The sequence below is a fragment of the Amphiura filiformis genome, chromosome 4 (genome assembly GCF_039555335.1).
Source record: "Amphiura filiformis chromosome 4, Afil_fr2py, whole genome shotgun sequence".
Classification (NCBI taxonomy): Eukaryota; Metazoa; Echinodermata; class Ophiuroidea; order Amphilepidida; family Amphiuridae; genus Amphiura; species Amphiura filiformis.
The window spans coordinates 4781011-4802698 of NC_092631.1; the positions used below are offsets into that span (position 1 = coordinate 4781011).

The following is a 21688-nucleotide window of genomic DNA, read 5'->3' on the forward strand; positions in this document are numbered from 1 at the left end:
TTTCAACACAATTAGTAATGAGGATTTCATAATTATGGATACGGGAATTGGATGGATTTTATTGCGATGGAGTATGAATATAAACGATTTGGAGTTTTTGTCGATAGAAATGACCATTTTGGTACAAAGAGAATATAATAATAAACATCAAAATCAAACCCCATTTTTGCATACATTAGAATGGTTTCCACATTTGTGTACAGAAAGTGATGTCATTAGACGAGCTAGAAGCAAAAATGTGCAGTGCAATACAAATTTAGTTTTTGTATAGAAGGGGGACAGTTAAATATTAGAGAGTTTGCGATTCCCATAAACTGTGATTGCACTATTCAAAATCATCACGCTGTGACGAAGCGAGGCAGGGATCGATACAAAGGGATGGGCATCCTAGTATTACGTAACAAACCGGAAGATGTAGCCTAAGTCAAGACAAAAGGCGGATTAGCGGCCATTTTATTCCCGTGTCCTTATACTTTAGTACACAAATATATAAGTTAACAGGTTTACAATTTTAAAATTATATTTTGTGTATACATTATATTCTGTAGTAAATCGATCAAATGACGGTGATTGTTCAGGGTATTATATGCCTGATATAATTAAATTGTCTGACCAGCTAGTATTCTCCTCCGCCGTCAGTGTGATTCCGGTCACTCCACGTACCGTGTTGCGAAGGTGGAGGAGACTAAAGCTGTATTGACGAACACGCATGCGTTAAAATGATGTAGCCTAGGTCGAACAATAGCGTGACGTAGTTCCCGGCATTGTTCCTATGCACTTTCACCCTCCTGAGCGAGGTCGCTTATTTAGCCAGTATTGAAGATACTACACGTACGACATGAACGCGCAGAAAACGTAGAAAACGCACAAAATAATGTACTTTTTACAATATTTAATGTGTTTAAGGGCTCGGTCATCCACCTCTGCACAGTATTATTTGCGGGACCTGACGACCACATTCCAAAATTTGACGAAGCAGTAGATACGTAACTTGATCGTTGCCCCAGCAACTGGTCTACACCGGGCCCATGATATACGCAGCATAGTTTGAATACCCTGCGCTGTTTTCATGATTTGTTGACCACTACAAGATAAGCCTACACAATCTTTGAATAGACCTATTTCTTGGTCATCGATCAAGTTATGTAACTACTTCGACGGCGAATTAGCCCGGGGAATTAGCAGATAATCCGGCAAAAAAAAGGCTGAAATAAACTAGACACTTTATCATTAATATCGATATCACATGATTACTTGAACAATTTGAGCAATTCTAATAATTTATGATTGACACGTGTACTCACCACTAGGAGCATGGGAACGCGATGAATCTAAAAGTAAACAAAAGAACGGAAAATATCGTGAACGAAAGCATCTATAACCATCTTCATGGTATACGCTGTCGAAGTGATTATGTAACAGGATTAATTACCATAGCATTGAGCGACCTGATTTATCAACAAGTGACGACGAGCTGAACTGGTGTCAGATTGTCACCGGGGAGTATTCAAACGTCTTCATTGCATCCTTCTACAGACCGCCAACACATAGACATAACTTTGATGGCCTTTGCAACAGCCTTAAGAAAATTCGCAGTGAGTGTAAGTCACCCTACATTATTATTGGAGGGGATTTTAATCTTCCTAAGATGACCTGGGAAGACAGCCAAGTTGCTCACGGTGAACTTCAAGAGAGTATTCTCCAAATTGCAGCTGACTTTGGACTTGATCAACTTGTTCACTTACCAACCAGACGAGACAGTAATTGTACCGAGAACATCCTCAGCCTATGTTTCACCAATAGACCATCGCTGGCTGTCAGTGTGTCTCCTCATTCAGGCTTAGCTGATCATGACATCGTGCTGGCAAGTTTCTCGCTGCAAGCTCCGCTACCAAGAAAACCACCTAGGGAAGTTTACAAGTGGGGAAAAGTCGACGAGACGGGCTTCAAAAGTGATGCCAAAGTCCTTGCTGATAACTTCCTTGATAGTGCACCTGAAACAAGATCCACAAAGGAAAACTGGTGCAGACTGAGGGATGGACTGCTTAATTTAACAAAGACACATGTGCCTACAAAGACTGTCAAAGGGAAGAACAATGCACCTTGGTTCACTCAGAAGCACAAGAAATTGTGCAGGAAGAAAGAGCGTTATTACATCAAAGCAAAAAAGACCGGTAGTGATCACCACTGGGACATGTACCTGAAGGTGAAACGCGAGGTGGAGAGAAAGTTAAGAACAGCTGAGAGAAACCATGTTGCTGATATTGCTGCCTCTGACGACCAGAAATTCATGTGGAATTACATCAAAGCCAAAAGAAAAGACAATGTTGGTGTTCAGACACTGAAAGTGGATGGCCAAGCAATCTCTGACGACCTGGGTAAAGCCAGTGCTCTCATGAAACAGTTTAATAGTGTTTTTTCAACAGAGAGGCAGAAGATCCTCCGGTTTATCTACCGAGTCCATACCCAAGCATGCCTGATGTAGTTGTTGATCAAGCTGGCGTCCTGAAACTCCTGAAAGAAACCAAAGCCAATAAAGCGGTGGGACCAGACAACATCCCAAACAAGGCTCTGAAATTGGCAGCCGAGGAGTTGGCACCTGTTGTTTCACACATCTTCCAACAGTCGCTTGACGAGGGCTACTTGCCTGAGGACTGGAGACGCGCAGACATTGTTCCGCTCTTTAAAAAAGGGTCAAAGGCGAAGCCATCTAACTACAGGCCAGTGTCGCTGACCTCAGTGCTGAGTAAACATCTGGAACACATAGTTGATAGCCAGAAACAGATAGCCAGACAGATAGCCAGTTGACAGCCAAAACATACTGTCTGACTGCCAGCACGCCTTCAGAAAACAGAGATCTTGTGAAACCCAGCTCATCACAACACTTCATGACCTCGTCTCCTACCACAACAAGTCAATTACCACTGATATAGCCATTCTAGACTTTAGTAAGGCCTTCGACGTTGTGCCTCATAAACATCTGCTGTTGAAGCTGAACTACTGCGGCGTCCGTGGTAACGCACTTGAATGGAAAAAAACTTTCCTGACTCATCGCCAGCAGAGGGTGGTTGTAAACGGTCAGAAGTCTGAGTGGGATACAGTCCTGAGTGGAGTACCGCAAGGTACAGTTACCGGGCCACACGACTTCATCGCTTTTATCAACGACATCGTTGACGGTCTATCATCCATTGCAAAAATGTTTGCAGACGACCTCATTGTCTACAGGGGTATACGTGGGACACAAGACGAAGTGGAGTTTCAAGAAGATCTTGATAAGCTAGTTAGCTGGGCTGAACTGTGGGGAATGAAATTTAATGCCAGCAAGTGCAAGGTTATGCGTATCTCCAGAAAACGGGATCCTGGTCACCCAACCTACCAGATGCTAGGCACTACACTGGAAGAAGTCACCTCCACACAATATTTAGGCATTCATATCCAAAACAACTTGAAATGGGATGTCCAGACTCACTACGCAGTCGGAAAGGCTACTAGAGTTCTCAACTTCCTGATGAGGAATTTTTACAACTCAATGGTGAAACCCCATCTTTAATACGCTTTAGTACAGAGAAGGGCAGCAAGGTTTGTGATGGGTGATTTTCATCGAACATCAAGTGTTACAGAGATGTTACAACAGCTCAGTTGGAAAACAATTGAAGAGGGAAGAATCAAGACCAGAACAAGAACCCTTCAGAAGATCATCATGAACAGGTTAGCTATAGACGGGTCAAAATACTTTAAGCCAAAACCAAGTAGGAGCAGAAGGGGGCATGAAAACCAGCTTGTTTTACATGAGACTCCTTACACTGACATCATGAAGCAGTCCTTTTTTGCAAAGGCAATTGCAATTTGGAACAGGTTCCCTGTGGTGCCTGTGCCCGACGACGACGACGACAGTAAAAGTTTGACCACCCAGAAGCCCCAACTTAATTTTTGACTAGACAAGACCCAGCCAGCACTCAAGTCAACCTCCAGTGATACTCCCGTGTGGATGTGCTATGGAGGAAGTTTCAACGGGGTAACGAGGTAACGAGGTAACGAGCAATAGAGTTCCGACATATATTAATTCAATTTTTGAATAGATCGCCCAGCACTATAACGTTCACGCGGTACCTATGCATTGAACCATAGATGTCAAAGAAAGGCTGATCACTCAATCTATGTTTGCAGACATATACAGGTGATTAGTGCAATCTGCATGTAGTGCGGGGCGATCTATTCAAAAATTGTATTCCTCTATTGCTATGGTAGTTAATCCGATTATTACGTAACTTCGACAGTGTATAACCAACTGTTGCAAGCTTTGATTCTGCTATTGTTCCATTTTAAGTCATGCAAGAGGGCGCTTTCAAGTAACTTTCTTTCATCACATATTGACAGACTCCTGCCTGGTAGAGCGTTAATATATGTCGGAACTCGGAAATATTGATTTTGAGATATAGCCAAACAAAGGAAATATTTCCTTTTGTTTCCTCTTGTTTTGGAACTCTTTAATTGGTCATATCTTTGGAACTGGTAGTTCAAATTCAATGGGGTTTTCTGTAAAATCCGGCTTTGTAAATGCTTTTTACTATCCTATAAGAAACTTAAAAATAGCGGACGCCTTTGAGAGGAGTGTCAGAACTTTTTCACGTAGATAATCAGGTGCAGACGTTAAACTGTGGTACCTTGGGGACGCCACTTTTTGTGTGGGAGTCCGTAGTGCCCTGGGAGTCAGAACATTTGCCGCTGGGACTCGAACCCACGACCTCAAACTACCTCCCTCGTAATAATGAGTCGGAATAAATAAATAAATAAACGTATAATATTAGTTAATACAATATTAACACGATTGATGAGTTCTATTATGCACATACCACTGTAGTTAATGTAGCACACTGCCAGTAGAATAACGGCTCCGTACGTCTTCGAGTTGCCGAGGAACATTCTCGTATGTCGATCGTACCTATAAAAATATTCCACTTAATAATATTACGGTCTAAAACCGGTAATGGCGAACTAGTATTTCCCATCAGAGAAAGTCTAATAATTTGAGAAGGGTCTGACCTTTTACAATAGTAATGTCGAAATTAGGACTTGCTTTCAATAATACCAAGGAAATGCGGGACAGGTATAAGGTTTGAAATACAGTAGTAAGTTCATCAGGATTGTCAATAAAACAGATAATTAGAGTTTCTTGTGTACAAATCCAAAATTTGGGTTGATGTTAAGTACCTCAATGACAGTTTCGTGCTAACTTTCGAACTACTTTCTACCGCACATCTACGACCAACTCCTAACAGCGCCACCAACGTCAGCTCCAACCGGAAGCAGCCGTCAAGGTGCAGGAATTGGTCAGTCAATTTGAGAAAGTGCTAAGTCTTAGCACGAAACTGTCATTGGGGTACGTAACATCAACCCAAATTTTGGATTTGTACACAAGAAACTCTAATTATCAATACAGTAGTAGTATTTGAAACCTTTGACCGCAATCGTCTGTGTGTTGGTTTTCATGTCCCCTAATGTTAAAAAACACCAATGTGCACTAACCAGACATAATGTTATTTAGCTCCCGGCATGAATTATTGATTTTATAAATTTTCATACATATAGGTCAAAATTAAAAAATGGTGCGATTTCATCTAAACTGGTCTCAAATTACTCCCCTTAACATAAGATATCTAACATATACTTAAAGGGGTATTTCGTGATCCTGGCATCCTCTTTTTATGACATAAAAAAAAGTAAAGGTAAAGGAGTCGATCCTGTATAAACAGTGATCGGAGTGCCCATCTCTCTTTCATTGGCGATTGAGCCAGACTCCTCCATGTAATGTTGCTATAGGGGGATCGCTACTCCTCTACAGCGAGTCTGTTACCTTCCCAGCATTTAAGAATGCCGGTACCCATTTAAACACCTGGGTGGAGAGGAGTAATCGAGATAAAGTGCCTTACTCCAGGGCACAACACGATGGCGTCGCCGGGGCTCGAACCCGCAACCTTTCGATTATGAGTCAGTGCCCGTTCCGCTAGGCCACCGTGCTCCCTTTCCGCTAGGCCACCGTGCTCCCTTTTTTATGACATTTTTAGTAGATATATACGAAAAAAGCTTATTACGAATTAATCTGCAAGAAATTTTTTGTACATAAACATTATGTAGCTAGAGGTTTCCAGTGGTATAAAAATCTCAACTTTTTTTGAGAAAAGTGGGGGATGGTGCTGTGGATCACGAAATGCACAATTTACATGCATTTTTGTACTAGTGTCATGTCCCCCTTCAGAGCTCATGCAGCCAAAGTCCAAAAGAAATATGTAAAAACATAACATTGACACATGATTTCATCCGATTATAAGGTTATAAATTTCTTAAATAAAATATTTTCCTATTTGGTTTGCCGAGATGCGTAATTTAAGACAAAGTTCGATTGAATCGGTGCAGTTTGTAAATTTGGCTTCTGTAACACTTGACCTTATTTACTCCTGAACTAAGCACCCTAGTGCAATATTATTGACTTTTTTTTATTCCTTGCAATGAGAGGAACAATTTGAGATATATTACAGCCTGATAGGATAGATATTAACCTTTGACCCCATTATGACCCTCGACCCATCGTGGGAAGTATGGGGCCTAGAAAAAACCAATTCTAGTTTTATCCTTTAAGATGTAAGGATGCCTAAAAACATTGGTTCCAATAATGTAGGAAAACTAGATGCTAACTCAAAAATCACCCCATAGCGCCCTATACTATAATCTGTTTGTTGAGGAAGCGAGGATAATAATCACCAACATTCTACACAGTAATACAAAAGATATATGTCTGAAAAGTCCCGGTGAAAAGTACATAGCGTCTACGACTTGTTTCGATACATTGTTCTATTTTATTTATTGAGCATTCGTTTAAAATGTTCATTAGACCCTAAAAACATCTTTGTTGCTTGCCACAATCATGACAATAGGCTAACTTGCAAACAACCATTGGGATTTCTCAGGGATTTCCCAATGATAAGTGCAATGGCGGGTTAAAATTTAATGCAATATCACCTGGTATGCTAACCAGATGAACATGGGAAAAAGTTACAATTAAGTGTTCGATTAAGTGTTCTATTTGAAAGATTAGCCTTAAATGTGGGTCTTAACCCTGGAATTATGAAAACCTTTTGGCCTTATATAAATGAACTGCTAAATTGTTGGTCTATGCTAACTGCTAAGTACGTTGACCAACAACCTCACAAATGGCTAACATCTTGATTTGTTTGGTGATATTTTACAACTTAGCATTTTCAACCATTTTTGGTGAATATTTCTCAAAGTTGACCAAAATATATTTGTTATGTTACCAAAAACAATTTGGGTCAAAAATGTTTTTGTTTTTTGTTTGTTTTGTTTTTTGGCATTTTCACCCAAACTGAGCATTTGTACCAAAATTTTACGTCAAAGATGGATTCATCAAGTGTTTGCCATTCTAAATATTTTTAAATACTTTAGACCAACAGTTATTAAGCACAACAGTTTCATACTTCCAGGGTTCAGACCAACCTTTTTAAGATGTCCACTAAACCGTGATTCGGTATCGAAGGGATTATGTGAGTTCGCGGGTAAAATGCATTAATACCCAAGTAACTAGCCGCGTATTAAGCAGTATGCAGACTTTTTATTACACGTACAATATTGTATGTAACATATCTACGTTATTTAATCTATTGCCATTCTATTTCCAGTAATGTTTAAGTTCTAACGAATGTTTGATGACGTAAAATCGATAATATATTTCTACCAGATATTATACGTAACATATTATCGATGTTACGTCATCAAACATTCATTAGAACTTAAACATTACTGGAAATAGAATGGCAATAGATTAAATATCAGTCTTGCGTTTTCCTGCAGCACGAATATTGTTATGTTGCTGCATCATTTTCACGCGTCCAAGTTATCACCCGCGCAATTCTCAACGTCCTGCGTCTTACAGATGCGTATGTATGCACATGATGCAGATCGGAGAGGAAATTGTACTTAAATTTGTCAAATTTGCGTAGTTTTCGATTTTTAAAAAATAAAGTAGTCAGGAAACCACATTTTAATAATTACATCATACAGCAGAGACACTGAAATGAATGTACCCGGGAATCGCCGGGATCGATACACGTGAATGTGCTATGCACAATTTGATATTCAGACGATAAATCTTTGGATACCGGGGTAGAAAATGTTGAATATCTCCCGTAATTTATTTAGTCTAAAGAAGCCAGATTTCGTTCCTTGCACTTGAATATACGTGTTCAACGGATATGATAGTCGTTAGCTTGCGTCTTGAGAATGAACCATTGCGTCTTGAACTCAAAAACTGACAAAAATATTCTGATTTTACATGTGCCGAGCTATAGCGCAACGTATATGGCTAGCTACACTCACTCGTGCAAGCAGTCTAAAAGCATATGACCATTGACCTCATCAATGGCGTATACATACTCACTCACACACACACAGAGAGGTAAATTACCAGGCTATTGTCAGTAGCCTTAGTCAGATGTCCCTCGGCTCATTATGCGTCTCAAAGGTCGGAACAAAATGGCCATGCGTGGCTGTGGATTCAACCTATCATGGCGATTTCTGCCATGAAGATATCGGGGCGATGACACTGTGCAGCGTATAGAACCTTCACCTCAGTTTTCCAGACACCTGTTATGATCACATCGTGGTATTAAAACAAGTACCGAGGCCGAGTATAATAAATAGTTAGCCTAGTTTAATTTTTCTGTTCCAGTTAGTTTTGTTTTTTGTCAAAATTTTGCCGTCCCCATATTATCCCTGAAAATTTCTGTGGGGGTCATTCTTCCGTATGGCCCCCGTTGGCTATAATTGTCAATCGTCTACTTGACATTGGCTGTATACCCCAATTCGCCCTAGAAGTGATGATGTAACAGGATTAACTACCATAACAATAGGTTAATTGAAATCATTTTTGAATATATCGCCCTGCACTACAAGTAGGTTGCACTCATCACCTATGCATGTCTGCAATCATAGGCTGAATACAATTGTGCTCTTTTCAAAGATACTAATCTTACAGGTGCGAGTGACCAGCATGATATGGATGAAATGCAGCGGTAACGCATGAATGTACAAGTGCAGTGCGATATATTCAAAAATTGTTTTAACCTAACGCTATAGAGTTAATCCTGTTACATCATCACTTCTACGGCGAATTGACAAACCCCTAACTAATGTCGGTCGGTGCGTTGACCTTGTGTGGACTTAGCGGTATTACGAATTTTGTAATGCCTTGGCATGACGAACACCAACAACTAGAGGACTTTGGGAAGTATATAAGCATTTTAAGGTCCTCGCAAATTTGCGTAATGCGATGTTTAGGCGACAAATAAGGAACACCCCACAGGCGGAGTTACTCTGAAATTTCAGGGGGTTTCTGCCTCCTCGGAACGACAAGACTGGCTGCTCCAGTGGCGTAACCAGTGGGCTGGCCGGGTGGGCAAGCTGCCCCCCCCCCCCCGGGCACAAAAAACTGGGAAGAAGAGCAAAAAATTGGGAAGGGGAAAAGGGGAGAAGGAGAGAAAAGGAGGGAAGAAAAAAGGGAAAGGAGAAGAAAAAAAGGGGAAGGGGGAAGAGAAAAGGGAAAGAAAGGGAAGAAGATCTATAGGGTCCTACTACTTTCATTGTGAAATTTGTTCTCTGAAACACTGATTTTTTAGCTTCTAATATGCCAAAAACCAGGAGCTTCAGGGGGCTCCGCCCCCTGCCCCTGGACCCCACCAGGGGCCCTAAGGCGGGCCCCTGGACCCCACCAGTTTAATGCTTCGCGGCAAGCCGCTCGCACATAAATACTACGATTTTTTTTCAGAAATTGCGAAATTTTACAATCTTGCCCCCCCCGGAAGGTCAGGTCTGGTTACGCCCCTGGGCTGCTCGCATGTTTTTCAACAAGAAGTAGAATATGAAAGAAGTTAATATCGTAGTACTCACCTATAAATGCTGAAATCCTCAGAATCTAAAGATAAGCTCTCTGCTAAGCCAAGGTGTGGAACAGTAGTTAGGGTAAGTGGTTAAAAAGAGAACTCTAAAACTCTAACACAGGGAGATATGCCTCCTGACTAGACTGCCATCGTGCAGTTACAAACTGAATCCACCAACTACCTGGGCTACAAACTTATATTGCTGAAACTTGGGAATGAATCAAACTTAAGTCACAGAAGAGCGGTTCCTTTTTGTTACCGAATGTGCCGCGTCAATATATAGAGAGTCAAAAACATTTAGGTATAATTCATTTATTATGCTGATATTGAGAAATTAGTTTCGGTGACTTTTTTGTCGTAAACCCGCAAACTTAAATGATTATATCTATAAATAATATTTTCCGACACCACGTAATTTCCCATGGATTTCATATTTTATCTTTATAGATTTATGCTCACAAATTTAATACCGATTCAATCATGTTATATTTCATTGTGTGATGTAATTGGCGTGAACTTTTGGTTCGGCGTTGTGTATGTGGAGTAGACAGCCATATACCATGTATTCCGATCATTGCATCGCGCTTCTTTACTGCTGATATTACCACAGCAAAAAGTATTCCTGAATGCTGGCTTCGAAGTAGAGGTGCTGACAACAAAATAAGTCAAAGCTCTTATTTGACCGATTTGCAACAATGTTCAACTGAATTCTGACAAATTTTCAATATAATGACCATACATAATCAAACTTATCGAGGTGATTTGTAGTTTTTGTGAGTAAGGTACTCTTTCCGTTACCAGATTAACCTCGCATTATGACCATACAGATTAAAACTCATTGAGGTGATTTGTAGTTTTGTGTGTAAGGTGCTCTTTCCGTTACCAGATTAACCTCGCATTATGACCATACAGATTAAAACTCATTGAGATGATTTGTAGTTTTTGTGTGTAAGGTGCTCTTTCCGTTACCAGATTAACCTCGCATTATGACCATACAGATTAAAACTCATTGAGGTGATTTGTAGTTTTGTGTGTAAGGTGCTCTTTCCGTTACCAGATTAACCTCGCATTATGAACATACAGAGTAAAAATTCATTGAGGTGATTTGTAGTTTTTGTGTGTAAGGTGCTCTTTCCGTTACCAGATTAACCTCGCATTATGACCATACAGATTAAAACTCATTGAGGTGATTTGTAGTTTTGTGTGGAAGGTGCTCTTTCCGTTACCAGATTAACCTCGCATTATGACCATACAGATTAAAAATTCATTGAGGTGATTTGTAGTTTTGTGTGTATAAGGTACTCTTTCCGTTACCAGATTAACCTCGCATTATGACCATAGAGATTAAAACTCATCGAGGTGATTTGTAGTTTTTGTGTGTAAGGTGCTCTTTCCATTACCAGATTAACCTCGCATTATGACCATACATATTAAAACTCATTGAGGTGATTTGTAGTTTTGTGTGTAAGGTGCTCTTTCCGTTACCAGATTAACCTCGCATTATGACCATACAGATTAAAACTCATTGAGGTGATTTGTAGTTTTTTTGTGTAAGGTGCTCTTTCCGTTACCAGATTAACCTCGCATTATGACCATACAGATTAAAACTCATTGAGGTGATTTGTAGTTTTTGTGTGTAAGGTGCTCTTTCCGTTACCAGATTAACCTCGCATTATGACCATACAGATTGAAACTCATTGAGGTGATTTGTAGTTTTTGTGTGTAAGGTGCTCTTTCCGTTACCAGATTAACCTCGCATTATGACCATACAGATTAAAACTCATTGAGGTGATTTGTAGTTTTGTGTGTAAGGTACTCTTTCCGTTACAAGATTAACCTCACATTATGACCATAGAGATTAAAACTCATTGAGATGATTTGTAGTTTTGTGTGTAAGGTGCTCTTTCCGTTACCAGATTAACCTCGCATTATGACCATACAGATTAAAATTCATTGAGGTGATTTGTAGTTTTGTGTGTAAGGTGCTCTTTCCGTTACCAGATTAACCTCGCATTATGACCATACAGATTAAAACTCATGGAGGTGATTTGTAGTTTTGTGTGTAAGGTACTCTTTCCGTTACCAGATTAACCTCGCATTATGACCATACAGATTAAAACTCATGGAGGTGATTTGTAGTTTTGTGTGTAAGGTACTCTTTCCGTTACCAGATTAACCTCGCATTATGACCATACATATTAAAACTCATTGAGGTGATTTGTAGTTTTGTGTGTAAGGTGCTCTTTCCGTTACCAGATTAACCTCGCATTATGACCATACAGATTAAAACTCATGGAGGTGATTTGTAGTTTTGTGTGTAAGGTACTCTTTCCGTTACCAGATTAACCTCGCATTATGACCATACAGATTAAAACTCATTGAGGTGATTTGTAGTTTTGTGTGTAAGGTGCTCTTTCCGTTACCAGATTAACCTCGCATTATGACTATACAGATTAAAACTCATTGAGGTGATTTGTAGTTTTGTGTGTAAGGTACTCTTTCCGTTACCAGATTAACCTCGCATTATGACTATACAGATTAAAACTCATTGAGGTGATTTGTAGTTTTGTGTGTAAGGTGCTCTTTCCGTTACCAGACTAACCTCGCATTATGACCATACAGATTAAAACTCATTGAGGTGATTTGTAGTTTTGTGTGTAAGGTACTCTTTCCGTTATCAGATTAACCTCGCATTATAACCATAAAGATTAAAACTCATTGAGGTGATTTGTAGTTTTTGTGTGTAAGGTGCTCTTTCCGTTACCAGCTTAACCTCGCATTATAACCATACAGATTAAAACTCATTGAGGTGATTTGTAGTTTTGTGTGTAAGGTGCTCTTTCCGTTACCAGATTAACCTCGCATTATGACCATACAGATTAAAACTCATTGAGGTGATTTGTAGTTTTGTGTGTAAGGTACTCTTTCCGTTATCAGATTAACCTCGCATTATGACCATACAGATTAAAACTCATTGAGGTGATTTGTAGTTTTGTGTGTAAGGTGCTCTTTCCGTTACCAGCTTAACCTCGCATTATAACCATACAGATTAAAACTCATTGAGGTGATTTGTAGTTTTGTGTGTAAGGTGCTCTTTCCGTTACCAGATTAACCTCGCATTATGACTATATAGATTAAAACTCATTGAGGTGATTTGTAGTTTTTGTGTGTAAGGTACTCTTTCCGTTATCAGATTAACCTCGCATTATAACCATACAGATTAAAACTCATTGAGGTGATTTGTAGTTTTTGTGTGTAAGGTGCTCTTTCCGTTACCAGATTAACCTCGCATTATGACTATACAGATTAAAACTCATTGAGGTGATTTGTAGTTTTGTGTGTAAGGTGCTCTTTCCGTTACCAGACTAACCTCGCATTATGACCATACAGATTAAAACTCATTGAGGTGATTTGTAGTTTTGTGTGTAAGGTACTCTTTCCGTTATCAGATTAACCTCGCATTATAACCATACATATTAAAACTCATTGAGGTGATTTGTAGTTTTGTGTGTAAGGTGCTCTTTCCGTTACCAGCTTAACCTCGCATTATAACCATACAGATTAAAACTCATTGAGGTGATTTGTAGTTTTGTGTGTAAGGTGCTCTTTCCGTTACCAGATTAACCTCGCATTATGACCATACAGATTAAAACTCATTGAGGTGATTTGTAGTTTTGTGTGTAAGGTACTCTTTCCGTTATCAGATTAACCTCGCATTATGACCATAGAGATTAAAACTCATCGAGGTGATTTGTAGTTTTTGTGTGTAAGGTGCTCTTTCTGTTACCAGATTAACCTCGCATTATAACCATACAGATTAAAACTCATTGAGGTGATTTGTAGTTTTGTGTGTAAGGTGCTCTTTCCGTTACCAGATTAACCTCGCATTATGACCATACAGATTAAAACTCATTGAGGTGATTTGTAGTTTTGTGTGTAAGGTGCTCTTTCCGTTACCAGATTAACCTCGCATTATGACCATACAGATTAAAACTCATTGAGGTGATTTGTAGTTTTTGTGTGTAAGGTGCTCTTTCCGTTACCAGATTAACCTCGCATTATGACCATACAGATTAAAACTCATTGAGGTGATTTGTAGTTTTGTGTGTAAGGTGCTCTTTCCGTTACCAGATTAACCTCGCATTATGACCATACAGATTAAAACTCATTGAGGTGATTTGTAGTTTTGTGTGTAAGGTGCTCTTTCCGTTACCAGATTAACCTCGCATTATGACCATACATATTAAAACTCATTGAGGTGATTTGTAGTTTTGTGTGTAAGGTGCTCTTTCCTTTACCAGATTAACCTCGCATTATAACCATACAGATTAAAACTCATTGAGGTGATTTGTAGTTTTGTGTGTAAGGTGCTCTTTCCGTTATCAGATTAACCTCGCATTATAACCATACAGATTAAAACTCATTGAGGTGATTTGTAGTTTTGTGTGTAAGGTGCTCTTTCCGTTACCAGCTTAACCTCGCATTATAACCATACAGATTAAAACTCACTGAGGTGATTTGTAGTTTTGTGTGTAAGGTGCTCTTTCTGTTACCAGATTAACCTCGCATTATGACCATACATATTAAAACTCATTTAGGTGATTTGTAGTTTTGTGTGTAAGGTGCTCTTTCCGTTACCAGATTAACCTCGCATTATGACCATACAGATTAAAACTCATTGAGGTGATTTGTAGTTTTGTGTGTAAGGTGCTCTTTCCGTTACCAGATTAACCTCACATTATGACCATACAGATTAAAACTCATTGAGGTGATTTGTAATTTTGTGTGTAAGGTGCTCTTTCTGTTACCAGATTAACCTCGCATTATGACCATACATATTAAAACTCATTTAGGTGATTTGTAGTTTTGTGTGTAAGGTGCTCTTTCCGTTACCAGATTAACATCGCATTATGACCATACAGATTAAAACTCATTGAGGTGATTTGTAGTTTTGTGTGTAAGGTGCTCTTTCCGTTACCAGATTAACCTCGCATTATGACCATACAGATTAAAACTCATTGAGGTGATTTGTAGTTTTGTGTGTAAGGTGCTCTTTCCGTTACCAGATTAACCTCGCATTATGACCATACAGATTAAAACTCATTGAGGTGATTTGTAGTTTTGTGTGTAAGGTGCTCTTTCTGTTATCAGATTAACCTCGCATTATGACCATACATATTAAAACTCATTGAGGTGATTTGTAGTTTTCTGTGTAAAGTACTCTTTCCGTTACCAGATTAACCTCGCATTATGACCATACAGATTAAAACTCACTGAGGTGATTTGTAGTTTTGTGTGTAAGGTGCTCTTTCTGTTATCAGATTAACCTCGCATTATGACCATACATATTAAAACTCATTGAGGTGATTTGTAGTTTTCTGTGTAAAGTACTCTTTCCGTTACCAGATTAACCTCGCATTATGACCATACAGATTAAAACTCACTGAGGTGATTTGTAGTTTTGTGTGTAAGGTGCTCTTTCCGTTACCAGATTAACCTCGCATTATGACCATACAGATTAAAATTCTTTGAGGTGATTTGTAGTTTTGTGTGTAAAGTGCTCTTTCCGTTACCAGATTAACCTCGCATTATGACCATACAGATTAAAACTCATTGAGGTGATTTGTAGTTTTGTGTGTAAGGTGCTCTTTCCGTTACCAGACTAACCTCGCATTATGACCATACAGATTAAAATTCTTTGAGGTGATTTGTAGTTTTGTGTGTAAAGTGCTCTTTCCGTTACCAGATTAACCTCGCATTATGACCATACAGATTAAAACTCATTGAGGTGATTTGTAGTTTTTGTGTGTAAGGTGCTCTTTCTGTTACCAGATCAACCTCGCATTATGACCATACAGATTAAAATTCTTTCAGGTGATTTGTAGTTTTGTGTGTAAAGTGCTCTTTCCGTTACCAGATTAACCTCGCATTATGACCATACAGATTAAAACTCATTGAGGTGATTTGTAGTTTTTTTGTGTGTAAGGTGCTCTTTCTGTTACCAGATCAACCTCGCATTATGACCATACAGATTAAAACTCATTGAGGTGATTTGTAGTTTTGTGTGTAAGGTGCTCTTTCCGTTACCAGATTAACCTCGCATTATGACTATACAGATTAAAACTCATTGAGGTGATTTGTAGTTTTGTGTGTAAGGTGCTCTTTCCGTTACCAGATTAACCTCGCATTACGACCATACAGATTAAAACTCATTGAGGTGATTTGTAGTTAATTGTGTGTAAGGTGCTCTTTCAGATTAACCTCACATTATGACCATACAGATTAAAACTCATTGAGGTGATTTGTAGTTTTGTGTGTAAGGTGCTCTTTCCGTTACCAGATTAACCTCGCATTATGACCATACAGATTAAAACTCATTGAGGTGATTTGTAGTTATTGTGCGTAAGGTACTCTTTCCCTTACCAGATTAACCTCGCATTATGACTATACAGATTAAAACTCATTGAGGTGATTTGTAGTTTTGTGTGTAAGGTGCTCTTTCCGTTACCAGATTAACCTCGCATTACGACCATACAGATTAAAACTCATTGAGGTGATTTTAGTTAATTGTGTGTAAGGTGCTCTTTCAGATTAACCTCACATTATGACCATACAGATTAAAACTCATTGAGGTGATTTGTAGTTTTGTGTGTAAGGTGCTCTTTCCGTTACCAGATTAACCTCGCATTATGACCATACAGATTAAAACTCATTGAGGTGATTTGTAGTTTTGTGTGTAAGGTGCTCTTTCCGTTACCAGATTAACCTCACATTATGACCATACAGATTAAAACTCATTGAGGTGATTTGTAGTTTTTGTGTGTAAGGTGCTCTTTCTGTTACCAGATTAACCTCGCATTATGACCATACAGATTAAAACTCATTGAGGTGATTTGTAGTTTTGTGTGTAAGGTGCTCTTTCCATTACCAGATTAACCTCGCATTATGACCATACATATTAAAACTCATTGAGTTGATTTGTAGTTTTTGTGTGTAAGGTGCTCTTTCCGTTACCAGATTTACCTCGCATTATGACCATACATATTAAAACTCATTGAGGTGATTTGTAGTTTTGTGTGTAAGGTGCTCTTTCCGTTACCAGATTAACCTCGCATTATGGCCATACAGATTAAAACTCATTGAGGTGATTTGTAGTTTTGTGTGTAAGGTGCTCTTTCCGTTACCAGATTAACCTCGCATTATGACCGTACAGGTTAAAACTCATTGAGGTGATTTGTAGTTTTGTGTGTGAGGTGCTCTTTCCGTTACCAGATTAACCTCGCATTATGACCATACAGATTAAAACTCATTGAGGTGATTTGTAGTTTTGTGTATAAGGTGCTCTTTCCGTTACCAGATTAACCTCGCATTAACCTCGTATTATGACCATACAGATTAAAACTCATTGAGGTGATTTGTAGTTTTGTGTGTAAGGTGCTCTTTTCGTTACCAGATTAACCTCGCATTATGACCATACAGATTAAAACTCATTGAGGTGATTTGTAGTTTTGTGTGTAAGGTACTCTTTCCGTTATCAGATTAACCTCGCATTATGACCATACAGATTAAAACTCACTGAGGTGATTTGTAGTTTTTGTGTAAGGTGCTCTTTCTGTTACCAGATTAACCTCGCATTATGACCATACATATTAAAACTCATTTAGGTGATTTGTAGTTTTGTGTGTAAGGTGCTCTTTCCGTTACCAGATTAACCTCGCATTATGACCATACAGATTAAAACTCATTGAGGTGATTTGTAGTTTTGTGTGTAAGGTGCTCTTTCCGTTACCAGATTAACCTCACATTATGACCATACAGATTAAAACTCATTGAGGTGATTTGTAATTTTGTGTGTAAGGTGCTCTTTCTGTTACCAGATTAACCTCGCATTATGACCATACATATTAAAACTCATTTAGGTGATTTGTAGTTTTGTGTGTAAGGTGCTCTTTCCGTTACCAGATTAACATCGCATTATGACCATACAGATTAAAACTCATTGAGGTGATTTGTAGTTTTGTGTGTAAGGTGCTCTTTCCGTTACCAGATTAACCTCGCATTATGACCATACAGATTAAAACTCATTGAGGTGATTTGTAGTTTTGTGTGTAAGGTGCTCTTTCCGTTACCAGATTAACCTCGCATTATGACCATACAGATTAAAACTCATTGAGGTGATTTGTAGTTTTGTGTGTAAGGTGCTCTTTCTGTTATCAGATTAACCTCGCATTATGACCATACATATTAAAACTCATTGAGGTGATTTGTAGTTTTCTGTGTAAAGTACTCTTTCCGTTACCAGATTAACCTCGCATTATGACCATACAGATTAAAACTCACTGAGGTGATTTGTAGTTTTGTGTGTAAGGTGCTCTTTCCGTTACCAGATTAACCTCGCATTATGACCATACAGATTAAAATTCTTTGAGGTGATTTGTAGTTTTGTGTGTAAAGTGCTCTTTCCGTTACCAGATTAACCTCGCATTATGACCATACAGATTAAAACTCATTGAGGTGATTTGTAGTTTTGTGTGTAAGGTGCTCTTTCCGTTACCAGATTAACCTCGCATTATGACCATACAGATTAAAATTCTTTGAGGTGATTTGTAGTTTTGTGTGTAAAGTGCTCTTTCCGTTACCAGATTAACCTCGCATTATGACCATACAGATTAAAACTCATTGAGGTGATTTGTAGTTTTTGTGTGTAAGGTGCTCTTTCTGTTACCAGATCAACCTCGCATTATGACCATACAGATTAAAACTCATTGAGGTGATTTGTAGTTTTTGTGTGTAAGGTGCTCTTTCTGTTACCAGATTAACCTCGCATTATGACCATACAGATTAAAACTCATTGAGGTGATTTGTAGTTTTGTGTGTAAGGTGCTCTTTCCGTTACCAGATTAACCTCGCATTATGACCATACAGATTAAAATTCTTTCAGGTGATTTGTAGTTTTGTGTGTAAAGTGCTCTTTCCGTTACCAGATTAACCTCGCATTATGACCATACAGATTAAAACTCATTGAGGTGATTTGTAGTTTTTGTGTGTAAGGTGCTCTTTCTGTTACCAGATCAACCTCGCATTATGACCATACAGATTAAAACTCATTGAGGTGATTTGTAGTTTTGTGTGTAAGGTGCTCTTTCCGTTACCAGATTAACCTCGCATTATGACTATACAGATTAAACTCATTGAGGTGATTTGTAGTTTTGTGTGTAAGGTGCTCTTTCCGTTACCAGATTAACCTCGCATTACGACCATACAGATTAAAACTCATTGAGGTGATTTGTAGTTAATTGTGTGTAAGGTGCTCTTTCAGATTAACCTCACATTATGACCATACAGATTAAAACTCATTGAGGTGATTTGTAGTTTTGTGTGTAAGGTGCTCTTTCCGTTACCAGATTAACCTCGCATTATGACCATACAGATTAAAACTCATTGAGGTGATTTGTAGTTATTGTGCGTAAGGTACTCTTTCCCTTACCAGATTAACCTCGCATTATGACTATACAGATTAAAACTCATTGAGGTGATTTGTAGTTTTGTGTGTAAGGTGCTCTTTCCGTTACCAGATTAACCTCGCATTACGACCATACAGATTAAAACTCATTGAGGTGATTTGTAGTTAATTGTGTGTAAGGTGCTCTTTCAGATTAACCTCACATTATGACCATACAGATTAAAACTCATTGAGGTGATTTGTAGTTTTGTGTGTAAGGTGCTCTTTCCGTTACCAGATTAACCTCGCATTATGACCATACAGATTAAAACTCATTGAGGTGATTTGTAGTTATTGTGCGTAAGGTCCTCTTTCCCTTACCAGATTAACCTCGCATTATGACTATACAGATTAAAACTCATTGAGGTGATTTGTAGTTTTGTGTGTAAGGTGCTCTTTCCGTTACCAGATTAACCTCGCATTATGACCATACAGATTAAAACTCATTGAGGTGATTTGTAGTTATTGTGCGTAAGGTACTCTTTCCCTTACCAGATTAACCTCGCATTATGACTATACAGATTAAAACTCATTGAGGTGATTTGTAGTTTTGTGTGTAAGGTGCTCTTTCTGTTACCAGATTAACCTCACATTATGACCATACAGATTAAAACTCATTGAGGTGATTTGTAGTTATTGTGTGTAAGGTGCTCTTTCAGATTAACCTCACATTATGACCATACAGATTAAAACTCATTGAGGTGATTTGTAGTTTTGTGTATAAGGTACTCTTACCGTTATCAGATTAACCTCGCATTATGACCATACATATTAAAACTCATTGAGGTGATTTGTAGTTTTGTGTGTAAGGTGCTATTTAAGACTACAGAGTCTTAAGGGGGTACTACACCCCTGCCCAATTTTGTGCCTATTTTTGCATATTTCTCAAAATGATAGCGCATTGGTGACAAGTAAGATATGTATATTATAGGGGCAAGGACTACAACTACTGCACTGGAAATGTTATTTCAATACAGACAACAGTTGTGGAGTTACAGTCAAAAATGAGTGAAAACCAATATTTGATCAATGAATCAATAACTACTTGCCCTGAGTCGCTGAATTTTCAGTGCAGTAGTTGTAGTCCTTGCCCCTATAATATACATAGCTTACTTGTCACCAATGCGCTATAATTTTTGAGGAAAATGTAAAAATAGGCACAAAATTGGCCAGGGGTGAAGTACCCCCTTAAATTAAACAGACTAGAACAGAGTCATATGCAACTTGCAATTGTTTCATAATAATTTAATATATATCATACTTCTCTGAAGTAGAAAACATACTACATAATTGTTTGCTTGATTAAAAAAAAAGTTTTTAGATTAGATTTAACAATCATAAATCCAGTAGGTAATGCCTCAACCTGGTTGCTTTCTGCGGAAAAAATTTCTCCTTCAGCCATAAATGTATGATCTTTTAAATTTTTTTTTTTTTTTTTTTTTTTTAATTTAAATTGATTTCTGGGCATATTTTAACATTTTTAAACATATCCAAATTTATACTTTATTGGAATCATCCAAATTTGTTGCATTTGTAAGAAAACAGAGCAAGTCTGAATTAATGTCGTTATTATGACATTACATTAGAGCTCCACAGTTCAGTGATCAAGATAGTACATGTGGGTTCCTTTCATTTTACCTCATCATATTTTGGCTTATGAAAGTTGTTACTAATTATTTTTTCCTTTTGGCCAAAGTATAACAAAATTAGATTGTGTCAGAAATCATACATTATTTATGGCTTTAATGCATAATGGGAGATTCCACCATGGGTGTGATTCAAAGCTTGTGAAATACCCTGAAAGCAGTAGAAATTCCTGAAAAACTGTTTGAAATTGGGCTAAAATACCCCAAAACTGGCTGAAAATCAATACAATTGCATAAATTTTGGCCACAAAAGATCCTGAAATCAGGAAAATTTTTGAAGAATCATACCCTGTTCCAAAATTATAAGATGACAGTGGGGTTCAGCACTTGCCAGCTTCACACAATTACAAGCAACAACTCAACTGCACTGCAATGCATTCATCTAGCTGATTAATCAACAATTGATGTGTTTGAAACTCATTGTGTGCGAATTCTATGAAATTATGTAGACGTATTCTTTCAAGTTTTGGCACACCATGTTGGTAGAGCAATCAGATATTCAATTCTATGATTTCCGAGTCAGGGCACATCTTAATAAATTAAATTAAATGGAAACCCATTGCTTATTTGTTCACTTTACATGTAGTAGT

The 21688-nt window shown here is 38.2% G+C and overlaps 1 long non-coding RNA gene across 1 annotated transcript; it reads right to left on the reverse strand.

Moving 5' to 3' along the window:
• Positions 1–1308: 1308 nt before the first annotated feature.
• On the reverse strand, positions 1309–10223 carry LOC140149678 (uncharacterized). The gene is made up of 3 exons (XR_011858697.1): positions 9961–10223; positions 4854–4942; positions 1309–1331 (listed from the first exon to the last, which is right to left on the reverse strand). It is a non-coding gene; the product is annotated as an uncharacterized lncRNA (long non-coding RNA).
• Between the last annotated feature and the right edge of the window lie 11465 nt (positions 10224–21688).